Genomic DNA, 21,040 nt, shown 5'->3' with positions numbered 1-21,040 from the left:
ATGAGGGTTGTTTATATTGCATGCATGTATGGTAAAAGAGTGTGGAAAAGTGAACTAGAACTATGAACGTTTTTCTAATTTTGGGTATAATTTGTATATTAGCAAAATAGATTGAGGTTGCTAAGGGTTCCGGATAATTGTAAAATCTAAAGAAGCACAATTGAGGTATGTATGGCTAACTCTTTTCTTCCTAGAATCGAATTCCTGGTGTCCGAATAGTTGGTGTAAGTTCCGACTTGATCTTACCAGAATTGTTTGCCTTAGTGTGTTGGGTTGAAAGATTCATGTTCCCTAATTGTTTTAGATGTTTACCATGTCATCGTGCTATTTGAGAACGTAACTATGATTTTCCAAGCTCCTTCCCTTATGTGTGCAATGCCTTATGTAATGGTACTTATCGACATGAATGATGACATTATTTGAACAAATTAAAAGGAAAAGACTTGAATTGTAAAATGTGCCCGCCAAGAACTACTTAATAAATGAGGTTATTTGTGCCATGTAATGAAAGATGGGAAAGAAATGTAAATTGAGTGAACAATTGAAAGAGGTTATGTCTCAAGTGGGATGGCTTAGCCGATCGGGCCGAGATCGGACGCCATGCTGTACATATGGTGGCATTTGTGTTGAAATTATTAATTCACATTGTAGATATGGATATGTCTCACTTGAGATGGTTTAGCCGGTCGGCCCGAGACCGGACTCCGTGTAAAAACACGGTGGCATTGTGAGTTGTGGATTTGGCACTAAAGATTATTAACCTAAATTATGGAAAGATTGAATATGAAATTATGTGATCCTTACTTGGTGTTTCTTTTTATTTCTGTGAAGTACTTATTGATTGTTGTTACTGCCTTCTATTTGTTTCATTGTTCATTCTACTAAGATTGGTGTTTGCCTTACATACTAGTACTATTCGATAGTACTAACGTCCCTTTTTGCCAGGGGCGCTACATCTCTGAATGAATATAGGTGGTTCCATCGCAGATAGCGCTGATCGCAGATAGTGGTGTTCTCCCTCACACTCATCACAACAGTCTTGGTGAGCCCCATTTCTTCCTGGGGTCATGTAGTCCTTCTTTTGTATAAGTTTTCATATTTTGAGGTATAGCTGGGGCCTTGTTGCCGGCATTGTCATGTTGCTCTTTTGTACCCTTAGAGGCTCCGTAGACGTTTATGTGGGTCATGTATGTATGCTGGGGTGGTCGTTGGATTGAGTTGTATTTTGGAAACTTAACTATGACATAATGTATATAATGAAAAATGAACTAGCAACGTTTATATATTTATATAACTGATCTATTCCCTATTTTTACATATGGCGATGCGTTGCCTTTTTGGATTATGAATGAGTCGGGTAGGAAAGGTGTAATAGGCTTGCTCGACCGAGTTCACTCGGTTGAGCGCTGGTCGCGCTCCCCGAGGTTGGGGCATGACAAACTTGGAATCAAAGCCTAAGGTTTTAAAGTGTCCTAGGATGTCTCGGAGCCGTGTCTAGTAGAGCCCTTCTTATCGGTGTGTTGTCGACCACATCTATAATTAGGGGGCTACTTGGACATTTAAGAATGATACCCTTCATTATTGTTCTATATCGTGTGATAGAGCGGAACGTGAGGTTGTTTTCCCCTAACTCGTGCATTGTTCTAACTTTCAGTAAATGGCACCTAAGAAGAGAGCGAGAATTGGCCAAGAAGCCAATACCACCCCAGGAGTGATTGTTGATCCCTTGCTTGATAATGCGAGTGAGGATAATCCCCCTACTATCACACTGCCTAATTTGTCTACTCCAAAACAGGCTACCCCAGTTCCTACACCCGCGAAGGGTACCACAATCCCTCCCGCCGATAAATTTGTTCCACCTCCAGCCCCAGCTCCTGGTCCCTGTATTTCCGATGGGGATCTTAGAGGAGCTATTCAGATACTGACTCAGTTAGTAGCTTCTGAGGCTCAGAGGTCAAATGTTGCACCCACCTCATTTAGCTTGCAAGGAGATTCTTCTGGTTCCAAGGTAAACAGGTCCCTTCAGTTAGACCCTCCAGTGTTCACAGGTACTGATACCGGGACAAACCCTCAAGATTTTATTGATGAGATGCATAAGACTCTCCGAGTTATGCGTGCTACGGAGACAGAGGGAGTAGAGTTGGCCTCCTATCGTCTGAAAGGGGTGGCATATTCCTGGTTTGAGATGTGGGAGGATTCCCGTGAGGAGCGGAGCCCTCCGGCGGGATGGAGTGAGTTTGCGGATGCCTTCATAGACCATTTCTTGCCTGCCGAGACTAAGGCAGCTCGTGCTGTGGAGTTTGAGACCCTTAAACAGGGTAGTAAGAGTGTGTGGGAATATCACATGGAGTTCGTACGCCTGTCAAAGTATGCTGCTCATATGATGCCGACTATAGAGACTAGGGTACGTCGATTTGTGCAGGGCCTTAGCCCTTTGGTTATTAATGAGGCTGCCACAGCTGCTCTAAATTCCGACATGAACTATAGGAAGATGGTGGCATTTGCCCAAGCTACGGAGGCTCAGAGGTTAAAGCTCAGGATGGAACGGGAAAGTAGTAGTAGGGTCCGATCAGCGAGCAACCTTGGGGATTCATTCGGAGGTGGGAGATCAGCTTTTCGGGAAGGATCATCAGGGCTGCCCCAGTCTTATGCTCAGTCTTCAGCTAGTATCCCCCATCAAGGCACGGTCAGCAGCAGGGGAGTCACTTTAGACCCGGTCAGGACAGCAGGGGGTCCCACTAACAGGGCCGATCAGGAGGGAGATTCCAGCAGCAGCTGAGGGCCCCATGCCCTAAGTGTGGGAGGATACATTCGGGAGTCTGCTACCTGGACATGCCAGTATGTTACGGATGCGGGATGAGGTCATATTCAGAGGGAGTATCGTGCATCCCAACAGGGTGCAGGCAGGGGTACAACTCAGTCATCCAGTCTTACAACTGCTACATCTTCAGCACCCTCTCCAGCTCGAGGCTCTCCAGCACCCACAGGGCATGGTGCAGCTAGGGGTGGTGCACAGAGTTCGGTAGGACCCAACCGATTCTATGCTATGAGTGGTTGACAGAGTGCAGAGGCTTCCCCAGATATCGTCACAGGTATATTGACTATTCAATCTCATGATGTGTATGCCCTTATTGATCCCAGATCTTCTTTGTCCTATGTTACTCCTTATGTTGCTACGAGCTTCGGGATAGAACCGGAACAACTTCATGATCCATTCTCTGTATCTACTCTGGTTGGCGAGTCTATTATGTCCGCACGCGTTTATAGGGATTGTGTTGTCACGGTGCATGTTCGGGATACCATGACCGATCTTATTGAACTAGGGATGATTGATTTTGACGTAATAATGGGAATGGATTGTCTTTATTCATGTTTTGCCAAACTCGATTGCCGAGCCAGAATCATGATGCTTGAGTTTCCTAATGAGCCAGCTGTTGAGTGGGAGGGGAATAATGTTATGCCAAAAGGTAGGTTTATTTCTCACCTTAAGGCCACGAAGATGATCGGGAAGGGGTGTATTTATCATTTGGTCCGAGTTACGGACACCACTACTGAGGTGCCTACCCTTGAGTCTGTACTAATTGTAAATGAATTCCCCAATGTATTTCCGGATGAGCTCCCTGGAATTCCACCAGACAGGGAGATTGATTTTAGGATTGATGTGATGCCGGGCACGCAGCCTATATTCATTCCACCTTATAGAATGGCGCCGGCAGAATTAAAAGAGCTAAAGGAACAACTAAGGGATTTGCTAGAGAAAGGTTTCATCCGACCGAGTGTGTCACCTTGGGGCGCACCGGTTCTCTTTGTTATAAAGAAAGATGGATTGCTGTAGATGTGTATTGATTACCGGCAACTCAACAAAGTCACAATCAAAAACAAATACCCATTGCCTAGAATAGATGATTTGTTTGATCAATTACAAGGTGCTAAGTTCTTCTCCAAAATTGATTTGCGATCCGGGTACCATCAATTGAAGGTAAGGGAGTAGGATATTTCGAAAACGGCTTTTAGAACCCGGTATGAGCACTTTGAATTTTTGGTAATGTCTTTCAGAATAACAAATGCCCCGACAGCTTTCATGGATCTTATGAATTGAGTCTTCAAGCTGTTCCTCGACTCCTTTGTAATAGTATTCATTGACGACATCCTTGTGTATTCACAAAGTCGAGAGGATCACGTTGATCACCTCAAGGTAGTTCTGCAAACTCTTCATCAATACCAATTGTATGCAAAGTTCTCGAAATGTGAATTTTAGCTTGAATCTGTTACATTCCTGGGTCCTGTCATCTACGGAGAAGGAATTAAGGTTGATCCTCAAAAGATTGCAGTGGTGAAGGATTGGCCTAGACCTACTACTCCAACAGAGATTCACAGTTTCTTGGGTTTGGCCGGGTATTATAGGAGGTTAGTGGAGGGGTTCTCCACTCTGGCCTCTCCATTGACTAAATTGACGCAGAAGGCGGTTAAGTTCCAGTGGTCCGATGCTTGTGAAAGGAGCTTCCAGTAATTGAAATCAAGATTGACTTCGGCGCCGGTATTGACCCTGCCAGAGGGTACCGAGGGGTTTGTGGTGTATTACGATACTTCAAGGATAGGTCTTGGGTATGTATTAATGCAACATGGTAAGGTAATATCATATGCTTCAAGGCAACTTAAGAATCATGAAAAGAACTATCCAACTCATGACTTAGAGCTTGCGGCGGTGGTTTTTGCATTAAACATTTGGCTTTATTATTTGTATGGAGTCCATGTAGATGTATTCACAAATCACAAGAGTCTTCAATACATTTTCAAGCAGAAGGAATTGAACTTAAGGCAGAGAAGGTGGCTTGAGTTGCTCAAAGATTATGACATCGATATTTTGTATCATCCGGGGAAAGCTAATGTGGTGGCGGATGCTCTTAGCCGGAAATATATGGGTAGTTTGGCTCACTTGGAGTCATGTCAAAGGCCCTTGGCCCGGGAGGTTCACCAGTTGGCCAGTTTGGGAGTTCCTCTTGCGGACTCTAATGAACGGGGAGTGATTGTGCGGAATATGGCGGAATCATTGCTTGTGACGGAGGTTAAGGAGAAGCAATACAAGGATCCAATGTTGGTGCAGCTGAAGGAAGGGATTCATAAAAACAAGACTATGGCTTTTTCTCTTGGCCTGGATGACGGTACATTACGGTACCAAGGACGACTATGTGTTCCAAACGTAGATGGTCTTCGGGAAAGAATCATGGAAGAACCTCATACTTCTAGATATCCCGTGCACCCAGGTTCTACAAAAATGTATCATGATCTCAAGGAAGTTTACTAGTGGAATGACATGAAGAGGGGTGTGGCGGACTTTGTGGCAAAATGTTCAAACTGTCAACAAGTGAAGGCCAAGCATCAAAGGCCCGGTGGGTTAGCACAGAGTATAGAAATTCCAATGTGGAAATGGAAAATGATCAATATGGATTTTGTGGTAGGGGTACCACGCACTCCGCGTAAGTTTGACTCAATTTGGGTGATCGTGGATTGACTCACGAAATCAACACACTTCTTGCCAGTTAAATCCACAGACACTGCGGAACAATATGCTCAATTGTATATCAAGGACATAGTCAGGCTTTATGGCACTCTAGTTTTCATCATTTCCGATCAAGGGGCCCAATTCACAGCTAATTTCTGGAAGAAATTTCAGCAAGGTTTGGGTACGCAGGTAAATCTTAGCACGGCTTTCCATCCACAAACTGACGGGCAAGCAGAGCGGACTATTCAGATGCTTGAGGACATGTTGCGTACGTGTGTGCTTGACTTCAAGGGTAGCTTGGATGATCATTTGCCGCTCATAAAATTTGCTTATAACAACAGCTTCCATGCTAGTATTCAGATGGCGCAGTTTGAGTCCTTGTATGGTAGAAGATGTAGATCGTCGATTGGGTAGTTTGAGGTTGGAGAAGCTAAACTAATAGGACCAGACCTTGTACATCAGGCTATGGAAAAGGTTAAGATCATAAAAGAGCGGTTGAAAATTGCTCAGAGTTGTCAAAAGTCCTATTCGGATATTTGTCGCAGAGACTTAGAGTTCAAGGAAGATGATTGGGTATTCTTGAAGGTATCTCCCATGAAGGGGATCATGCGGTTTAGAAAGAAAGGGAAATTAAGTCCGAGGTTTGTCGGGCCATATAGAATCATTCAAAGGATAGGTCAGGTTACAAGCTTGAGCTACCACCTGAGATGTCATTAGTGCACCTAGTATTCCATGTGTCCATGTTGAAGAAGGTAGTTCGAGATCCGTCCGCTATTGTGCCGGTTGAGACCATCGAGGTTAGGGAAGAACTGTCATATGAAGAGATTCCGGTTGCTATCCTTGATAGATAGGTCCGGAAGTTGAGGAACAAAGAAATTGCATTCGTAAAGGTATTATGGCTAAACCAGTAAGTGGAAGGAGCTATTTGGGAAGCCGAGAATGAAATGAGAAAGAAGTACCCTCATTTGTTTGAATAGCCATGTAATAGCTCTATAATGTTGACCCCCCCCCCCTAATTTTTGTATCACTTCTTTGGCTAATATAAAGACACTCATTTCTAGTTATATGTCCCTTATGAGGCTTTCGTTGGTGTTATTTTGCATTCTGCTGTGTCATTTAATTCTATATATGTTGCTAAGGTGTATTTTGGGGGCTCTCTAATAGGTGGATAGGCCTAAATACAAAGGAAACGCTGGCGAAATTTTTAGAAAGTTAATAAGTTAGGCAAATTTGGGGCTGATGTTATGTGGTACAACTGAAACTGTATTAAGAAAACCTTGATCCTCATTCGAAGATGAATGATCTTAAGTGGGGGAGGATGTAAGGATCTTCATTCTCACCGCGGTTTGGACTTTTTGGATTGAACAGTACCCCACGGACTTAAGAGGAAAATGCTTCGCAAGGACGCATTTCTGCGGCCCATTATGCGGCCGTATAATCATTCTGCGGACCGCATAATGGCCGCAGAGTGAAGCAGTACATTGGCCAATTTGAGGTCAGCTTTGCGGTCGATTATGCGACTGCATAAACACTATGCGGACCGCATATCGATCGTATAACCCCTCTTGTGTTTTTACGGAAGAAGTTTTGCGGTGCATTATGCGACCGCAAAACGAGTATACGGACCGCATACTGGTCGCATACCTAGGCTGTAAGTTCAGGCCCCTAAGGGCCATTTCCGCGGTCACTTTGCGGGACCGCATAACCGTTATACGGTCGCATATGCGACCGCAGACCTGTGTCAGGGCACCCATTTTCTTAATTTAAAAACCCGACCCCCATTCCGTTAAAACACCCCCTTTAGTCTATTTTGAGCTCATTTTCTGATACTATAGAGTGAGAGAGGGAGCCTTAGAGTGAGAAAGTAACCCTCATCAATTATTTTTCAATTCTTTCTTGAAACTTTAAAGATTATCAAGGAAAGAAATCTAGGCCTCCATCCTAGAGGTAAGAATCTATACCCTAGCCCTAAATTTTTGAAACTTATACTAAAAATGAGTAATTAATAAGATGGTTCATGGGTCTGAGGGTTGTTTATCTTGCATGCATGTGTGGTAAAAGAGTGTGAAAAAGTGAACTAGAACCATGAACGTTTTCCTAATTTTGGATTTAATTTGTATATTGCTAAAATAGATTGAGGTTGCTAAGGGTTCCGGATAATTATAGAATCTAAAGAAGCGCAATTGAGGTATGTATGGCTAATTCTTTTCTTCCTAGAATCGAACTCCTGGTGTCCGAATAGTTGGTGTAAGTTCTAACGTGATCTTACTAGAATTGTTTGCCTTAGTGTGTTGAGTTGAAAGATTCATGTTCCCTAATTGTTTTAGATGTTTAACATGTCATCGTGCTATTTGAGAACGTAACTAATATTTTCCAAGCTCCTTCCCTTATGTGTGCAATACCTTATGTGATGGTACTTATCGACATGAATGATGACGTTATTTGAACGAATAAAAAGGGAAAGACTTGAATTGTAAAATGTGCCCAAGTGCCAAGAACTACTTAATAAATGAGGTTGTTTGTACCATGTAATGAAAGATGGGAAAGAAATATGAATTGAGTGAACAATTGAAAGAGGTTATGTCTCAAGTGGGATGGCTTAGCCGTTCGGGCCGAGATCGGACGCCATGCTGTACACATGGTGGCATTTATGTTGAAATTATTGATTCACATTGTGGATATAGATATGTCTCACTTGAGATGACTTAGCCGGTCGGGCCGAGACCGGATTCCGTGTAAAAACACGGTAGTATTGTGAGTTGTGGCTTTAGCACTAAAGATTATTAACCTAAAATATGGAAAGATTGAATATGAAATTATGTGATCCTTACTTGGTATTTCTTTGTATTTATGTTAAGTACTTATTGATTGTTGTGACTGCCTTCTCTTTGTTTCACTGTTCATTCTACTAAGATTGGTGTTTGCCTTACATACTAGTACTATTCGACAGTACTAACGTCCCTTTTGCCGGGGGCGCTACATCTTTGAATGGATGTAGGTGGTTCCATCGCAGATATCGCTGATCACAGATAGTGGTGTTCTCCCTCACACTCATCACAACAGTCTTGGTGATCCCCATTTCTTCCTGGGGTCATGTAGTCCTTCTTTTGTATAAGTTTTTATATTTTGAGGTATAGCCCGGGCCTTGTTGCCGGCATTAACATGTTGCTCTTTTGTACCCTTAAAGGCTCCGTAGACGTTTATGTGGGTCATGTATGTATGCTGGAGTGGTCGTTGGATTGAGTTGTATTTTGGAAACTTAACTATGACATAATGTATTTAATGAAAAATGAACTAGCAACATTTATATATTTATATAACTGATCTCTTCCCTGTTTTTACAAATGGCGATGCGTTCCCTTTTTGGATTATGAATTAGTCAGGTAGGTAAGGTTTAATAGGCTTGCTCGACCGAGTTCACTCGGTTGAGTGCCGGTCGCGCTCCCCGAGGTTTGTGCGTGACAATACCCGGCCACAGTAGGGCTCGGTAATGTCACTTCACACACCATCATACCCGGCCACATAAGGGCTCGATCTTACCCTGCTACAGGAGGGATCGGTAATGTCACTTCACACATCATCGTACCTGGCCACACAAGGGTTTGGTAACATTATCATCATTCCCAACTTATCAATAGTTGTACAGTAGGTACCGTACCCGGTCGTCTATAGCGCGGCTCGGTAAAGCAAAATAGTCACATATACATATAAGTGAAATGCAGAATCAACTTCAAAAGGTATTGAGTTTGGACTTAGAACGAATTATACTTTCCGACATGAGGACACCAACTAGAATATTTTAGACTCCACAAGAAATGGTAGCAGTAAGACAGTAGAAGAAAAGAACAACATTTTTTAAAGGAGCTTAGAACTACAAGACCTTACAGTGCGTGATTCAATCAGAAGGAAGGAGAGACTTACACTAGCTTATGCTAAGAAATAAAGTTGCCCTACATATCTTGTGGAAGAACTAACTATACTTATGATGGTTAACTTTGCCTCTAACGGATCTTCACAATTAGCACCACCAGATAACAGATGTTAGAACAATCGCTTTCCTAGTTTCTTTAAGCTAAATCTTAACGGAACTATTTCTGATTCAATTTAGCTATTTTGGAACTTCAAAGGGGATATGAGAACGTTTTTGGTGAATTATAATGAGTGATACTCCTCGGAAAAAAATGAAAGAGAGTGAGCCTTACTGCCTTTTTATACAGGTACCATTCATAGGAATCTCCTCCAGGTCCTCATGCAAAATGGGTCGCCCCGCTTTAGCTATCGTGCCCGGTGAGACAGCTGGCGAAATCTGGTCGTATGCAGTTGCCTCCTTTGCCCAGTAACGCGTCGCCATCTGATTGGTTGTGCATAAACCTCATAGATCCTTCAACATCACATGTGGGGTGTAACATGACAAAATAGACCTATTTCATGTTTCAAAACAACAATTCGAACCCGATACCATCAAAGTCAACTCCCGATCAAACTTGTAAACTTTTCAAACCTTCAAATTGCAAAATTTCGGCAAATAGAGCCGAAACAACCTTGGAACCTCCAAATCCAAGTTCGAACATACGCCTACGACCAAAATCACCATACAAACCTATTGGAACCATCAAATCACCCATCCAAAATTGTTTTTACAAAAGTCAAACTTTTGTCAGCTCTTATAACTTAAGCTTACACAATGGAACTAGGCGTTCTTATTCACTCCAAAACCTTCTCGGAACCAAACCAACTATCCCGGTAAGTCACCAAACAACGATCAAGCATATGGGAAGCATCAAATAGAAAAAACAAGGCTCAAATACACAGGTCGGCTCGTTATAATAAAAATTATATTTTGTATTTTTGGTAGGTAATATTCGCATATATTATGTACCCAACAAAATAGGATCTAAGAGACTTGCTAGCTGGACATAACTCTGTATATATTGGGACGATACTCTGTGAATACAACAAGGTTTTCCCCTGGAATATTTTATCACTAGACCAAGACTCGTTATTTTTGTATAAAAAATAATTTGAATAAAATATTTGTTCTCTTTTCAAATATTTCTGCACGTCTGAGTCTATGCTAAATGCCCTTCTTAAAAACAACGTTGTATGGATAAAACAGGCTTCCAAAATTGGGGTATGTCAACATTCAACTTAGTTTGATCTTGTCTTAGAGATATGTTATGATGCAAGAGAGATGTAATCTTATATTAGGAGGTCCGGTTTGGTCTCCCTCATTTTTTGTGCCTATAGTTGTTTTGCAATAAGATACACAATTTAAGTTATATTGATAGTGTAATATAATTTTTTTATATCATTAGTATAACTAAATGTATTATAACAAGTTTAGTTACTTACCGATCAATATTTATGCAATGAATTTATAGTTGTTTACTCCTTAATATGGATAACAATTGAATTTGTACGCGGTTTAAAGGATATGTGGTTTAATTTAACACAAATAATCAAAGAACAGTAAATAATTGAATTGAAATGAGTTAAAACAATCAGAACAAAGTGACGTTGTAGTTAAGCCGCCTTGTGTTTAGCTTAAATGTCAATAGTTGGTCTCGATTAAGCCCTCGAGATAGTGTTCGGATCCGAATAAACGAGTGAACAACTGAAGAACACTTAAAACAATTGCTGAGAGCCAAAGTAAATTTTATTGCCTTGTTATGCATGAAAAGTAGTCCACAAAAAATGAAGGGGTCCCCCTCTTTATATAGTGGAGGATATTTAACCGTAATATAAGCTTAAATAAGGTAAATATCTTTTCCTTCGTTGTCTCCCACAAAAATAAGATCCGCAGCCAGTACTGAGCGTGATCCGCACCGCAATACCTAACTGATGGTGGATATTTCGGCTCTCCGTTTGTATCCTTTAACCACCTTTACTTTACGCTCGATTCTTCATCTCACACGAGCTTGATTCCCTCCGGGTTCAGATGTGCTAGAGACCTGTTATATAATTTGTCCGTTCTTGGTTCAGATTTGTGGGTATCTTCGGTCTCACTCGAGCCAGTAACGAGTAACGTCGTTCCTCGTTTCACAACAAAAAATCGGGGGTAACTCTATCCTCGATTTTACCCGTATACAGATAGTCCCCTCACTTCTCAGAGAGTAGATTATAGGAGCAATGAGAAGTGACTATTTGACCATGGTTCCTTCTCTCGTAAATCATGTGCAAACTGACAAACCAAAATGTCCCATCAATCACGCTGCTTTGACTTTAGACATGCGCCAGTCATCATCGGTTGAACACCCTCGGTAGTTACCGAATTCGAAATGTCTCGCAATCATTACTCTTTCCCTATAAAAGTTTTGGTTTCTCACTTTCACTTTTTTACTTTCTGGCTTCAAATTTCCCTAAGTTACCTTTGGGCCTTTCATATTTTCATCTGTTTGTCGATCCTTCAAACCTTCACAACTTGTTCTTCATATCTTCATAGTTCATCTTCGAACCTTCATACCTTATCTTCAAATCTTCATATCTTCATATCAGATCTTCAAATATTCATATCAGGTCTTCAAATCTTCATATCAGATCCCCAGATCTTCATATTCTCAGATAGGGATAGCGAAGACTTCAAAATCGGTACCTCAAAAAACTGCACTGACAACCTATTCCTCGGCCACTGGTACCAAGGCAGTGCCTCCGGTAGTAGCCCCGGGACCTCCTCTTACAGATTTTATCCCCGGCGGTTGCTTCATAGATAATGACTTCAAAGTCGAGAAAGTCTCTGCACAAGGAGAACGGGATGAGGAAGCGTGGAGGTATGTCTGCTCCATTACCAAGGAGACACTCGAGGCTGTTCGAGAGGACTGCATAATGGAAGACAAGGATGTAGTTGTTCCCAGTCCCGATGAGTACATCACAACACACGTGGAATAATACTTTAGTGTTTACATGTATCCTTTCACATTTGGTCCTAGTGATATGGTAGTCCTTGAGTTTTACAAGAGATATGGCATTTGCCTCGGGCAAGTTCACCCATCCTTTTGGAGGATCGTGACTCTTCTCTACCACTTTGCGAACAATATGAAGGAGCCACGATTCACAGTTGATTACTTGATTCGAGTGTACATCCCTCGAAACTTTTGAGGGAGGTTAATCAAACATTCTCATCGAGCAAAGAAGGCCCCTTTCTCCTGCATAGATAAGGATAGGGACCGAGGTTGGTAGGGGAGGTTCGTTTGGATAAAGAGCGAGGAACTAATTCCTCCTGAATTCATGGCGTTCCCTAAGAAGCAAAACTCGAATCGTATGTTTACTTCCTCTTAAGCCGTCAAAGTATTTACTTGTATTTACTTTTCCGATTCATGACATATCTCATTCGATGTGTAGCTATCCCTCGAGTCCCTAATGCAATCCCGCATTGGAAGGAGTGGATCGAGGTATATGCAAGCAACTTACCTACTCCGAGTGTGAGTTGCGTAAGCTCTCCAAAGGCAAGTGGAAGGCTCATTCACATGGTGTGTGCACTTTTCTGGTAGATATTTTCCTTGTCGCTCATTATTTCATCATTGACACAACTCATTCCTTCTTTCATAGTCTTGCCAAAGACCACCAAGCTTTGAGAAGTCGCTGATACCGTGGTATAAACCTCATCTTCCAAACCCTCTGCCCCTCTACCGGCCGTTGCTGATGTTGTCGTAGAAAAGGAGGATAAAACAAAGAAGAAAAAGAGATCCCCCGACTCCTCGGACGCTCCTGTTGAGGTCAAGAAAAGAAGAAGAATCATGCTCAAGGTCAAGAAGAGCACCAAAAAGACTTTGGATGCCCGGGTCCCGGGTTTGGAAGCTCTTCGTCAGCACAAGGATTTTCCCGAGGATGACCAAGACATGAAATTAATCACCCACTAGTCGAATGACTGGGAAAACACTGATCAAGAGTTGGTGGCCCCTGAGGAGGATGCTCGTAAGACCGAATCATCATTAACTTGGGGGCTGAAGAAGAGCATGCAGTTGCTACTTTGCAAGAAGCCCTTTGGTCCCGAGAAGGTTCATTTCCAAAGGTGACACCATTATCCACATCCACGAGTCACTGCCCAAAATGGAGGCCACTTTAAATGAGGCTCGGGCTACTGAAGTGAAATCGACCGAAATGTCCCAGGCTGTGGATGATGCCATTAACTCATTATTCCAGGGTGTGGTATTGGTATGTTGGAATAATACTCTTGCTTTGGCCACCTTGTGATCCCGAAAAGGGTTGTGCAATCGGAATCATGTGGGTCGAGTTCGAGCTCAAAGCTCAAGAAGTAGTTTCTAGAAGGCCCCATAAAATTTTACCTAAAATCCGGGATTTTGTGGTGCCGAGGTAGACTTATATGTAAATGATTGTAGAGATTCTTCACGGCAAGATTGCGAGCCGCGGTGCGGAAATTTTGTGTTGAACAGTGCGTTGGGGAGTTTAGGAAAACATTTGGAAAATAGAGCATTTCTGCGGCCCACTATACGTCCGCAGAATGGTCGCACAGTGAAGCAGAAAATTGGGCAAATTTTGGATGACATTTTGCGGTCAATTATGCGACCGCAAAATAGTTTCACGAGCCGCACACCAATCGCAGAACCAACATGGAGATTTTTCGGAGGAAAGTTTTGCGGTGTATTATCCGACCGCAGAACAGGTCTGCGATGCATTATGCGACTGCAGAATAGGTCTGTGAGTCGCAAAACTATTGCAGACCCAACCCGAAGGTCCCAGTTTTGAAGCACCAATGTTGGGGTCGATTTGTGGACCGCAGAAGTGTTATGCGGTCGCATATGCGACCGTAAATCTACGTCGGGGCTTCATTTTTTTAATTTTATAACCCGGTCCCCATTTCATTTATCTAGCCTAAGGGTTCATTTTTTGGGGGATTACCTGATGTTTTAGAGAAAGTAGAGAGCTAGTCTAGAGAGAGGAAAGGGAGGGATAAGGATTTCACTACTCAACTTGATTCGAGCCTTGAAATCTCATCAAGAGGAGCTTGTTAGGGCTTCTAAAAGGTAAGAATTTTTCCCCCAATTCTTTAATTTTGGATTTTGAGTAATAGGGAGTGTGATTCTTGTATGAGAGAGTATTATTATACATGCATGTACCAACGAGATGTATGGGAAGGTTGTCGGGCTCAAATGAGTAACGATTGGGTTGTGGGATGAAGGAATCCACCATAGAAGAACCTTGAAATCAGGATGCACACCTAGTGTTTGATAAAAATGCCTAAATGATGTGAACCCACGAATATCTTCCTAATTATGGTTCAATTTTGTTATGTTTCTAAATAGATTGAGGTTGGTAGAGTTTTCGAATATTGTAGTAATTTAAGGAAGCTTAAAGCAAGGTATGTTGGCTAAACTCTTATCTTAGAATTGAACCCCACATTACCCTTATAAGTTCTTAGTTGATCATCATAAATCGATTATTCCGAATAAGCTTTGTGGAAAAGATATATATTCAATACATGTTTCAAATGCTCTTATTATGTTGTGCTACTAATTGAGGATGTGTTCAAAGTATGGTTCTGTGCCTTCATGTTATAACTCCAAGTCATGTTTCAAATGAAAGTTATTATTCCAAATTATGTAAAGATTGTGATTGAGATTACACCTCCACCCGCATATATATTGGGGTGAGGCGGAAGGGCCGTTTTATTTAGGATTTTGGTATTGTTGTTACACCACCACCCGCATACATTGGGGTGAGGCAGCGGAGCTTCTTTGTGTAGAGTTGTGGTATTGTGAGTACACCTCCATCTGCATATATTGGGGTGAGGCGGCGGGGCTGCTTTGTGTAGCATTGTGATTGCACCTCCACCCGCATACCTTAGGGTTAGGAGGCAAGGCCGCTCTGTGTAAAGATAGTTGTAGAGGACCCCCAACTTGAAATTTATAATGTTATTGGAAGTTTTTAATAACATCTGTTTCGACTTGTATGGCTATCTAAGCCCTATTATTGTTACCATGATTCATCATATTCATGTTGTATTTCCAAGTCCTTGAATAGATGTTTTGGTTTTCATACTAGTACTATTCGACATGTACTAACGTCCATTTTGCCGGGGTCGCTGCATCTTTAATGGATGCAGATGGTTCCATAGCGGGAGGCATTGACCAGTGATAACGGTACACTTTTTCCCAACTGACTTAGTGAGCCCCACTCCATTCCGGGATTGTGCATCTTTTGTTCCGTATGTATTATGTTTTGAGTTATAGCTGGAGCTTTGTTGCCGGCACCATCATTGTATTCTTTTATATCTATTAGAGGCTCCGTAGATATAGTGTGGGTTGTGTATTAGTATGAAAAAGTTAAACTAAAGATGTCGTAATTGTATCTCATGCTTCCACTGTAAAACTATGGTTGTGAAATGTATTGTTTTGGAGACTTATAAATGAAGTAACTAATGGTGATGAACTAGTGTTGTTCATGAACCCTCGTGGTATTAATTAATGAAGATTATATTCTCTTTGTTTATGGGTGAGTTGGGTAGAAGGAAATCCAGCAGGCTTGCTCGGTCGGGTTATCTTGGTTGAGCGCCGACCGCGCTCCCCGAGGTCGGGGCTTGACAGTTTCCCTCCCCGATTGTGGACCCCAAGCGAATGAAGACGGTCATATTTTTGGTGCCAGTGAACATTAACATGTTGTCTAGGCCAGTCGTAGTGGCCATCTATAACCGTTCCTTGGTAACTGAGGAAGACCAAATGAAGATGAACGAGGTAGGAGGGCCAAGCCTTTTCAATGAGGCTCAGCAGGTGCTGAATCGGGTATATCCTCTTCCCATTTTATTTTAGCGAGTTCCCGTTGCCTTAACTATTTTTAACGGTTTTCTTTCTCCATATCTCAGGCCTCGGTGCTTCATCACGAGAGCTTCCACCGATCCAGGATGGAGGTGAACCATCTTGAATTCAAGCTCAAGGAACAAGTCCGGCAAACAGAGATGTACAAAGCTCTCTATGAGCAAAAGGATGAAGTTCTTATGGACACAAACGACCTCTCCGCCCTTTAAGCCGAACTGGAGAAGGACGAGAAGGAGTACTCGAAAGCAAAACAAGACTATGCCCTTTCGGTTGAGAAGGTAAGAGTGCTCTAGATTGAGCTAAATGTCAATGCTAACGCTGCAACCACCTAGGTCTAGGAAAAAATAACTTTGATCAACCAGCCCAGGACCGAGATGAACGAGGTCAAGGCTTCAGCCCATGACCTGAGATGCAAAATGGATCGCCTAGCATCAGAGTAGGATGCCACCAAATAGGACTTGGCGTCGACCAAGGTACAACTCCGAGCGATGAAAGACAAGGCTAAAAAATGGTCTCGGCTAAACGAGGAGCTCCGGGCACAACATGCCTCGGCTGTTGCAGATCGTGACACTATTAGCCAAGAGTATACTGCGCTAAAGTCCAAATTGGAAGTGGCTTCGAACGAGATCTTGTATGCCCAGGATATGTTGGCCCAGTATAAGGCTGACGTCGAGATAGTCGATGCCTGGATTGTAATGAAGATCGAGTATGTGAAGTGGCTATCTCGGAGGGAGTCTCTTAAGAAGATCCAAGCCGGGGAGGTCAATGTAGCAGCCAAGATTGAAGAGGCCAAATGGGTCGAAGTCGAGGCCAAAGAGAAGTACTAGCCCGAGGGATCAGATAGCGAGCTCAGCTCTGATGAAGATTAGGAAGTGAATGCCTTATTTGATGTTATTTTTGTTTCTCTATACTAGTACATTTTGTTCTTTGGGGCCACTTTATCGCGCCTCTGTAAATATGTTTTGGTAAATATATAAAATTACCCTTCGGCTATACATTATGTCATTTAATTTCCGCATTTGCTTTTTGCTTAGGACTTAGAATATATAACTTGTGTCTCAGATTCAGTATGACTAATATATCATCATTGCCTTAGCATAAATTTTGTCATCGCTCAAATTGTTTGACTTCCAAAGCCTGAATAAGATCTGGGTCAAATAACGGCTCCGAGTTTCTTTGACTTCGGAGGATCTGACAAAAATGAAACGAAGTCTTAATTTTGAATGATTTATCCGGACACAGTTAGTCTTTGACCAAGGTGACCTTTCCCTTGGCTAAAATTCAAAACCGATTGATTTTATCAAACCGGACATAGTCTTTGTGGACTTAAAATGTGTAAGGACCTTACTTTTTATATTTACGAACTCAGAAGTCTCCAAGTCGTTTATACATCGGGGTCGAAGCTCCAATGACTTCAGACTTTAAGTTGGCCGTCGCCTTTTGTATTTAGGCCCTGCCTCATAGTCTTGGTGCCCTCGATATTTTGTAACTCGATTTGCATGATCTTATTGTCAGATGGCAGTCCCCGGTTCGGGGTGACCCGTAGGCTTAGGGGTCTTTAACTGATTGGGCACAGTCTCGTGGACTTTTACTACCATTGGGGTTTCATGCCCTCGGTTAATAATGTCTTGTGGGCTTAGAAGGTTTTGAACCCAATATTTATTCTAAGTGATATAACGGTAACACTGCTCGTGTAAGCGTGAAGCGATGAAGTATAGAAGGTGAACTTCTCACTTTATTACTTTGAATGTAGTGTAAATAGTCGAAGATACAAAAACTATCCGCCGTGGCAAGAATGAACTATCGGGACACGATTCATTTGATCGTTTAACCCTTACAATAATCCTATTATTCAAGCCTTGGCTTCGATTGTCAAATAAAATTGTCTTCGAAATTTTCGAACTCAGATCTTCAAATCTTGATTCGGGGTGTGATAGTCCCCTAGTACTTGAGGCCAAAATTTGAGGGCTCGAGTACTATTGATCTGATATGGGCAGTTCCCAGTCTCCGGTCCTTGACCGGTCTTCAAAACTAAAGTAGCACGCTTCATGTTGCCTCGTTAAAAATATCGCTGTAAAACCCACTTCCGGAAAAAACCGGTCGAAGGAAAAAAGGAGTGCAACACGTGCTTTCAGACCTAATTCTCTGATTCTTGGTCTTGACTTCGATTAACTACCTGCACGGGTTAGTTTCAAAGGGTAATAAATCTTAAAGAAAATTGATATTTTCATATATTAGTAGTAGTACCGCTTTGGTGTGTCACGTTCCAGTTGTTTTGCGGTTGTCTGCCACTTTCAGACTCAAGCTGGTACGAGCCCTTTCCGGTTATACCGATGACTCTCTATGGTCCTTCCCAATTCGGGCCTAATTTTCCATCATTTGCGTTTTTGGTATGCAGTGTGACCTTTTTCAAGACCAAGTCCCCGATTTAGAAGTGTCGAAGGTTTGCCCTTCGGCTGTAATATCTTCCCATACGCTGCTAATCGGACCAGGACGGCTTCTCGTCAATCATATGCTAAATCTAAATTTGCGGCCATGGCCTCGTCGTTCGATGCTTCTGTAGCATATTGGAACCTCAAGCTCGATTTTCCTGTTTCTACTGGAATCAAAGCCTCTGCCCCGTAGACTAGAGAAAATGGTGTTTCACCGATAATCGACCTCGAGGTTGTTCGATACGCCCATAAGACATCGGGTAGAATTTCCTTCCACCTTCGTTTTGAATCGGTCAATCTTTTCTTCAGGTTCTGCAGTATGATCTTGTTTGTCGACTCCGCTTGACCATTCGCGCTCGGGTGATAAGGGGTCGATAAAATATTTTTGGTTTTATGATCTTCGAAGAACTTATTGACCTTTTGATTGTATGATCTTCGAAGAACTTATTGACCTTATTGCCGATGAATTGTCTCCCGTTGTCACATGTAATTTCGGTTGGTATCTCGGACTGACAAATTATGTGATCCCAGATGAAGTCGATAACCTAATTCTCTCTAACTTTCTCAAACGCATGTGCTTCAACCCATTCGGAGAAGTAAACAGTCTTAAGAAAAATGTACTGAACCTTACCGGGTACACATGGTAAAGGACCTACTTTATCCATTCCCCTGTTCATGAATGGCCAAGGGGAAAGGACCGGGTGGAGTAGCTCCCCCGACTGATAGATCATCGGGGCATGCCTCTAACATTCGTCACACTTTTGTACGAAGTCTTTTGCATCCTTAAAATTGATAACAATTAAATTTGTACGCGGTTTAAAGAGTATATGGTTTAATTTAACACAAATGATCAAAGAACAGTAAATAGTTGAATTGAAATGAGATAAAACAATCAAACCAAAGTGACATAGTAGTTAAGCCTTGTGTTAGCTTAAATGTCAACGATTGGTCTCGATTGAGCCCTCGAGATAGAACTGATGACGGATATTTCGACTCCCCGTTTGTCTCCTTTAACCGCATTTTCTTTACCCACGATTCTTTATCTCACTCGAGCTTGATTCCCTCTGGGTTCGGCCGTGCTCGAGACTCGTTATGTCATTCGTCCGTTCTTGGTTTCGATCTATGGGTATCTTCGGTCTCACTCGAGCCTGTAACAAGTAACGTCATTCGTCGTTTCACAACAGAAAATCAGGAATAACTCTATCCTTGATTTTACTCGTATACAATAGTAACTATATTTTAAGCGATCTAATTGTGTGTGTATTTTTGCATCGTTAAATACATATAATTTAAACTCAAAGTAATGCACGCAAAGCTCCTTGAAACGAGGTGACTGATATTTCTTAAAGAGTCACAGGCTTCACCCAGTGATTTACCTTGCCATTATCGGATGATATATTAAAAACATAGCGTGAATTTCAATCGTGAATTAATTGAAGTAGGAGAGCTTGATCTCGACTACTCTCTCCGATCCACTTTAATTAAGTTTTTTGGCTTTTTTTTGTGTGATCCATAATATTTAATTTTTTCAAATATAATTTTTTTTTAATTATTTTAAAAAAAAAATTGTCCTTGGAATAAAGAGTATTGGAATATCTGTTATATTTTTAATAAACAAATTAAATAGATAATAAAGTTAACATGGTCAATTTTATTGTTAATTAATATTTTAAAGTAGATTCTTTAATGTGTAAGAATAGTAAAAAAAATCACTTAAAGTGGGCCGAAGGAATTATTATTAAAAAAAAAGATACATGAAAAAAGGTGGTATTTGTACATTATATCCCTTTATAATTTTAAAATTAAAAAAATTATTGTTTTAGTTCTCTTATATGTAAAAGACATATCTCTTGCGTACAAAAATAAATTTTTTATGTATTAAAAAAAATATGATCATAAAACTAAAAATAAATTTATAAAAAGCCATAAAATTAATTGCCTCGCAGAGATAACAAGTGTTATGGGAGAGCAATCAATGAGCAGCGAGCAAAGAGTGAAGAACAAATCTCTGAAGTCTCAACAAAAAAAATATTACGTTTCCAAGGTTCTGTCATTCGCATGAAAAAGAGAAGAATCAGCAGTACAACTACACAACAAAATGGTTCTTTTGACTATTTCTTTTCTTTGGAGAATCTTTTCTTTGAATAATATTAATAAGCAGAGAAAAAAACTTTACATAATTAAAATTAAAAATAAAAAGCTCTAATTTAGAATATAGCAAAAGTTTATGATACTTAGTAGTTAGTATATGCTTTTTGGTGGTGCATTTCGATATTATAGGCAGTGAAGAGAGTAGAATAAGTGATTAATTAGACGTGGTGAACAAAATTAGGTAC

The sequence above is a fragment of the Nicotiana tomentosiformis genome, chromosome 9, assembly GCF_000390325.3.
Source record: "Nicotiana tomentosiformis chromosome 9, ASM39032v3, whole genome shotgun sequence".
NCBI lineage: Eukaryota > Viridiplantae > Streptophyta > Magnoliopsida > Solanales > Solanaceae > Nicotiana > Nicotiana tomentosiformis.
This window is presented reverse-complemented; position numbering follows the sequence as displayed.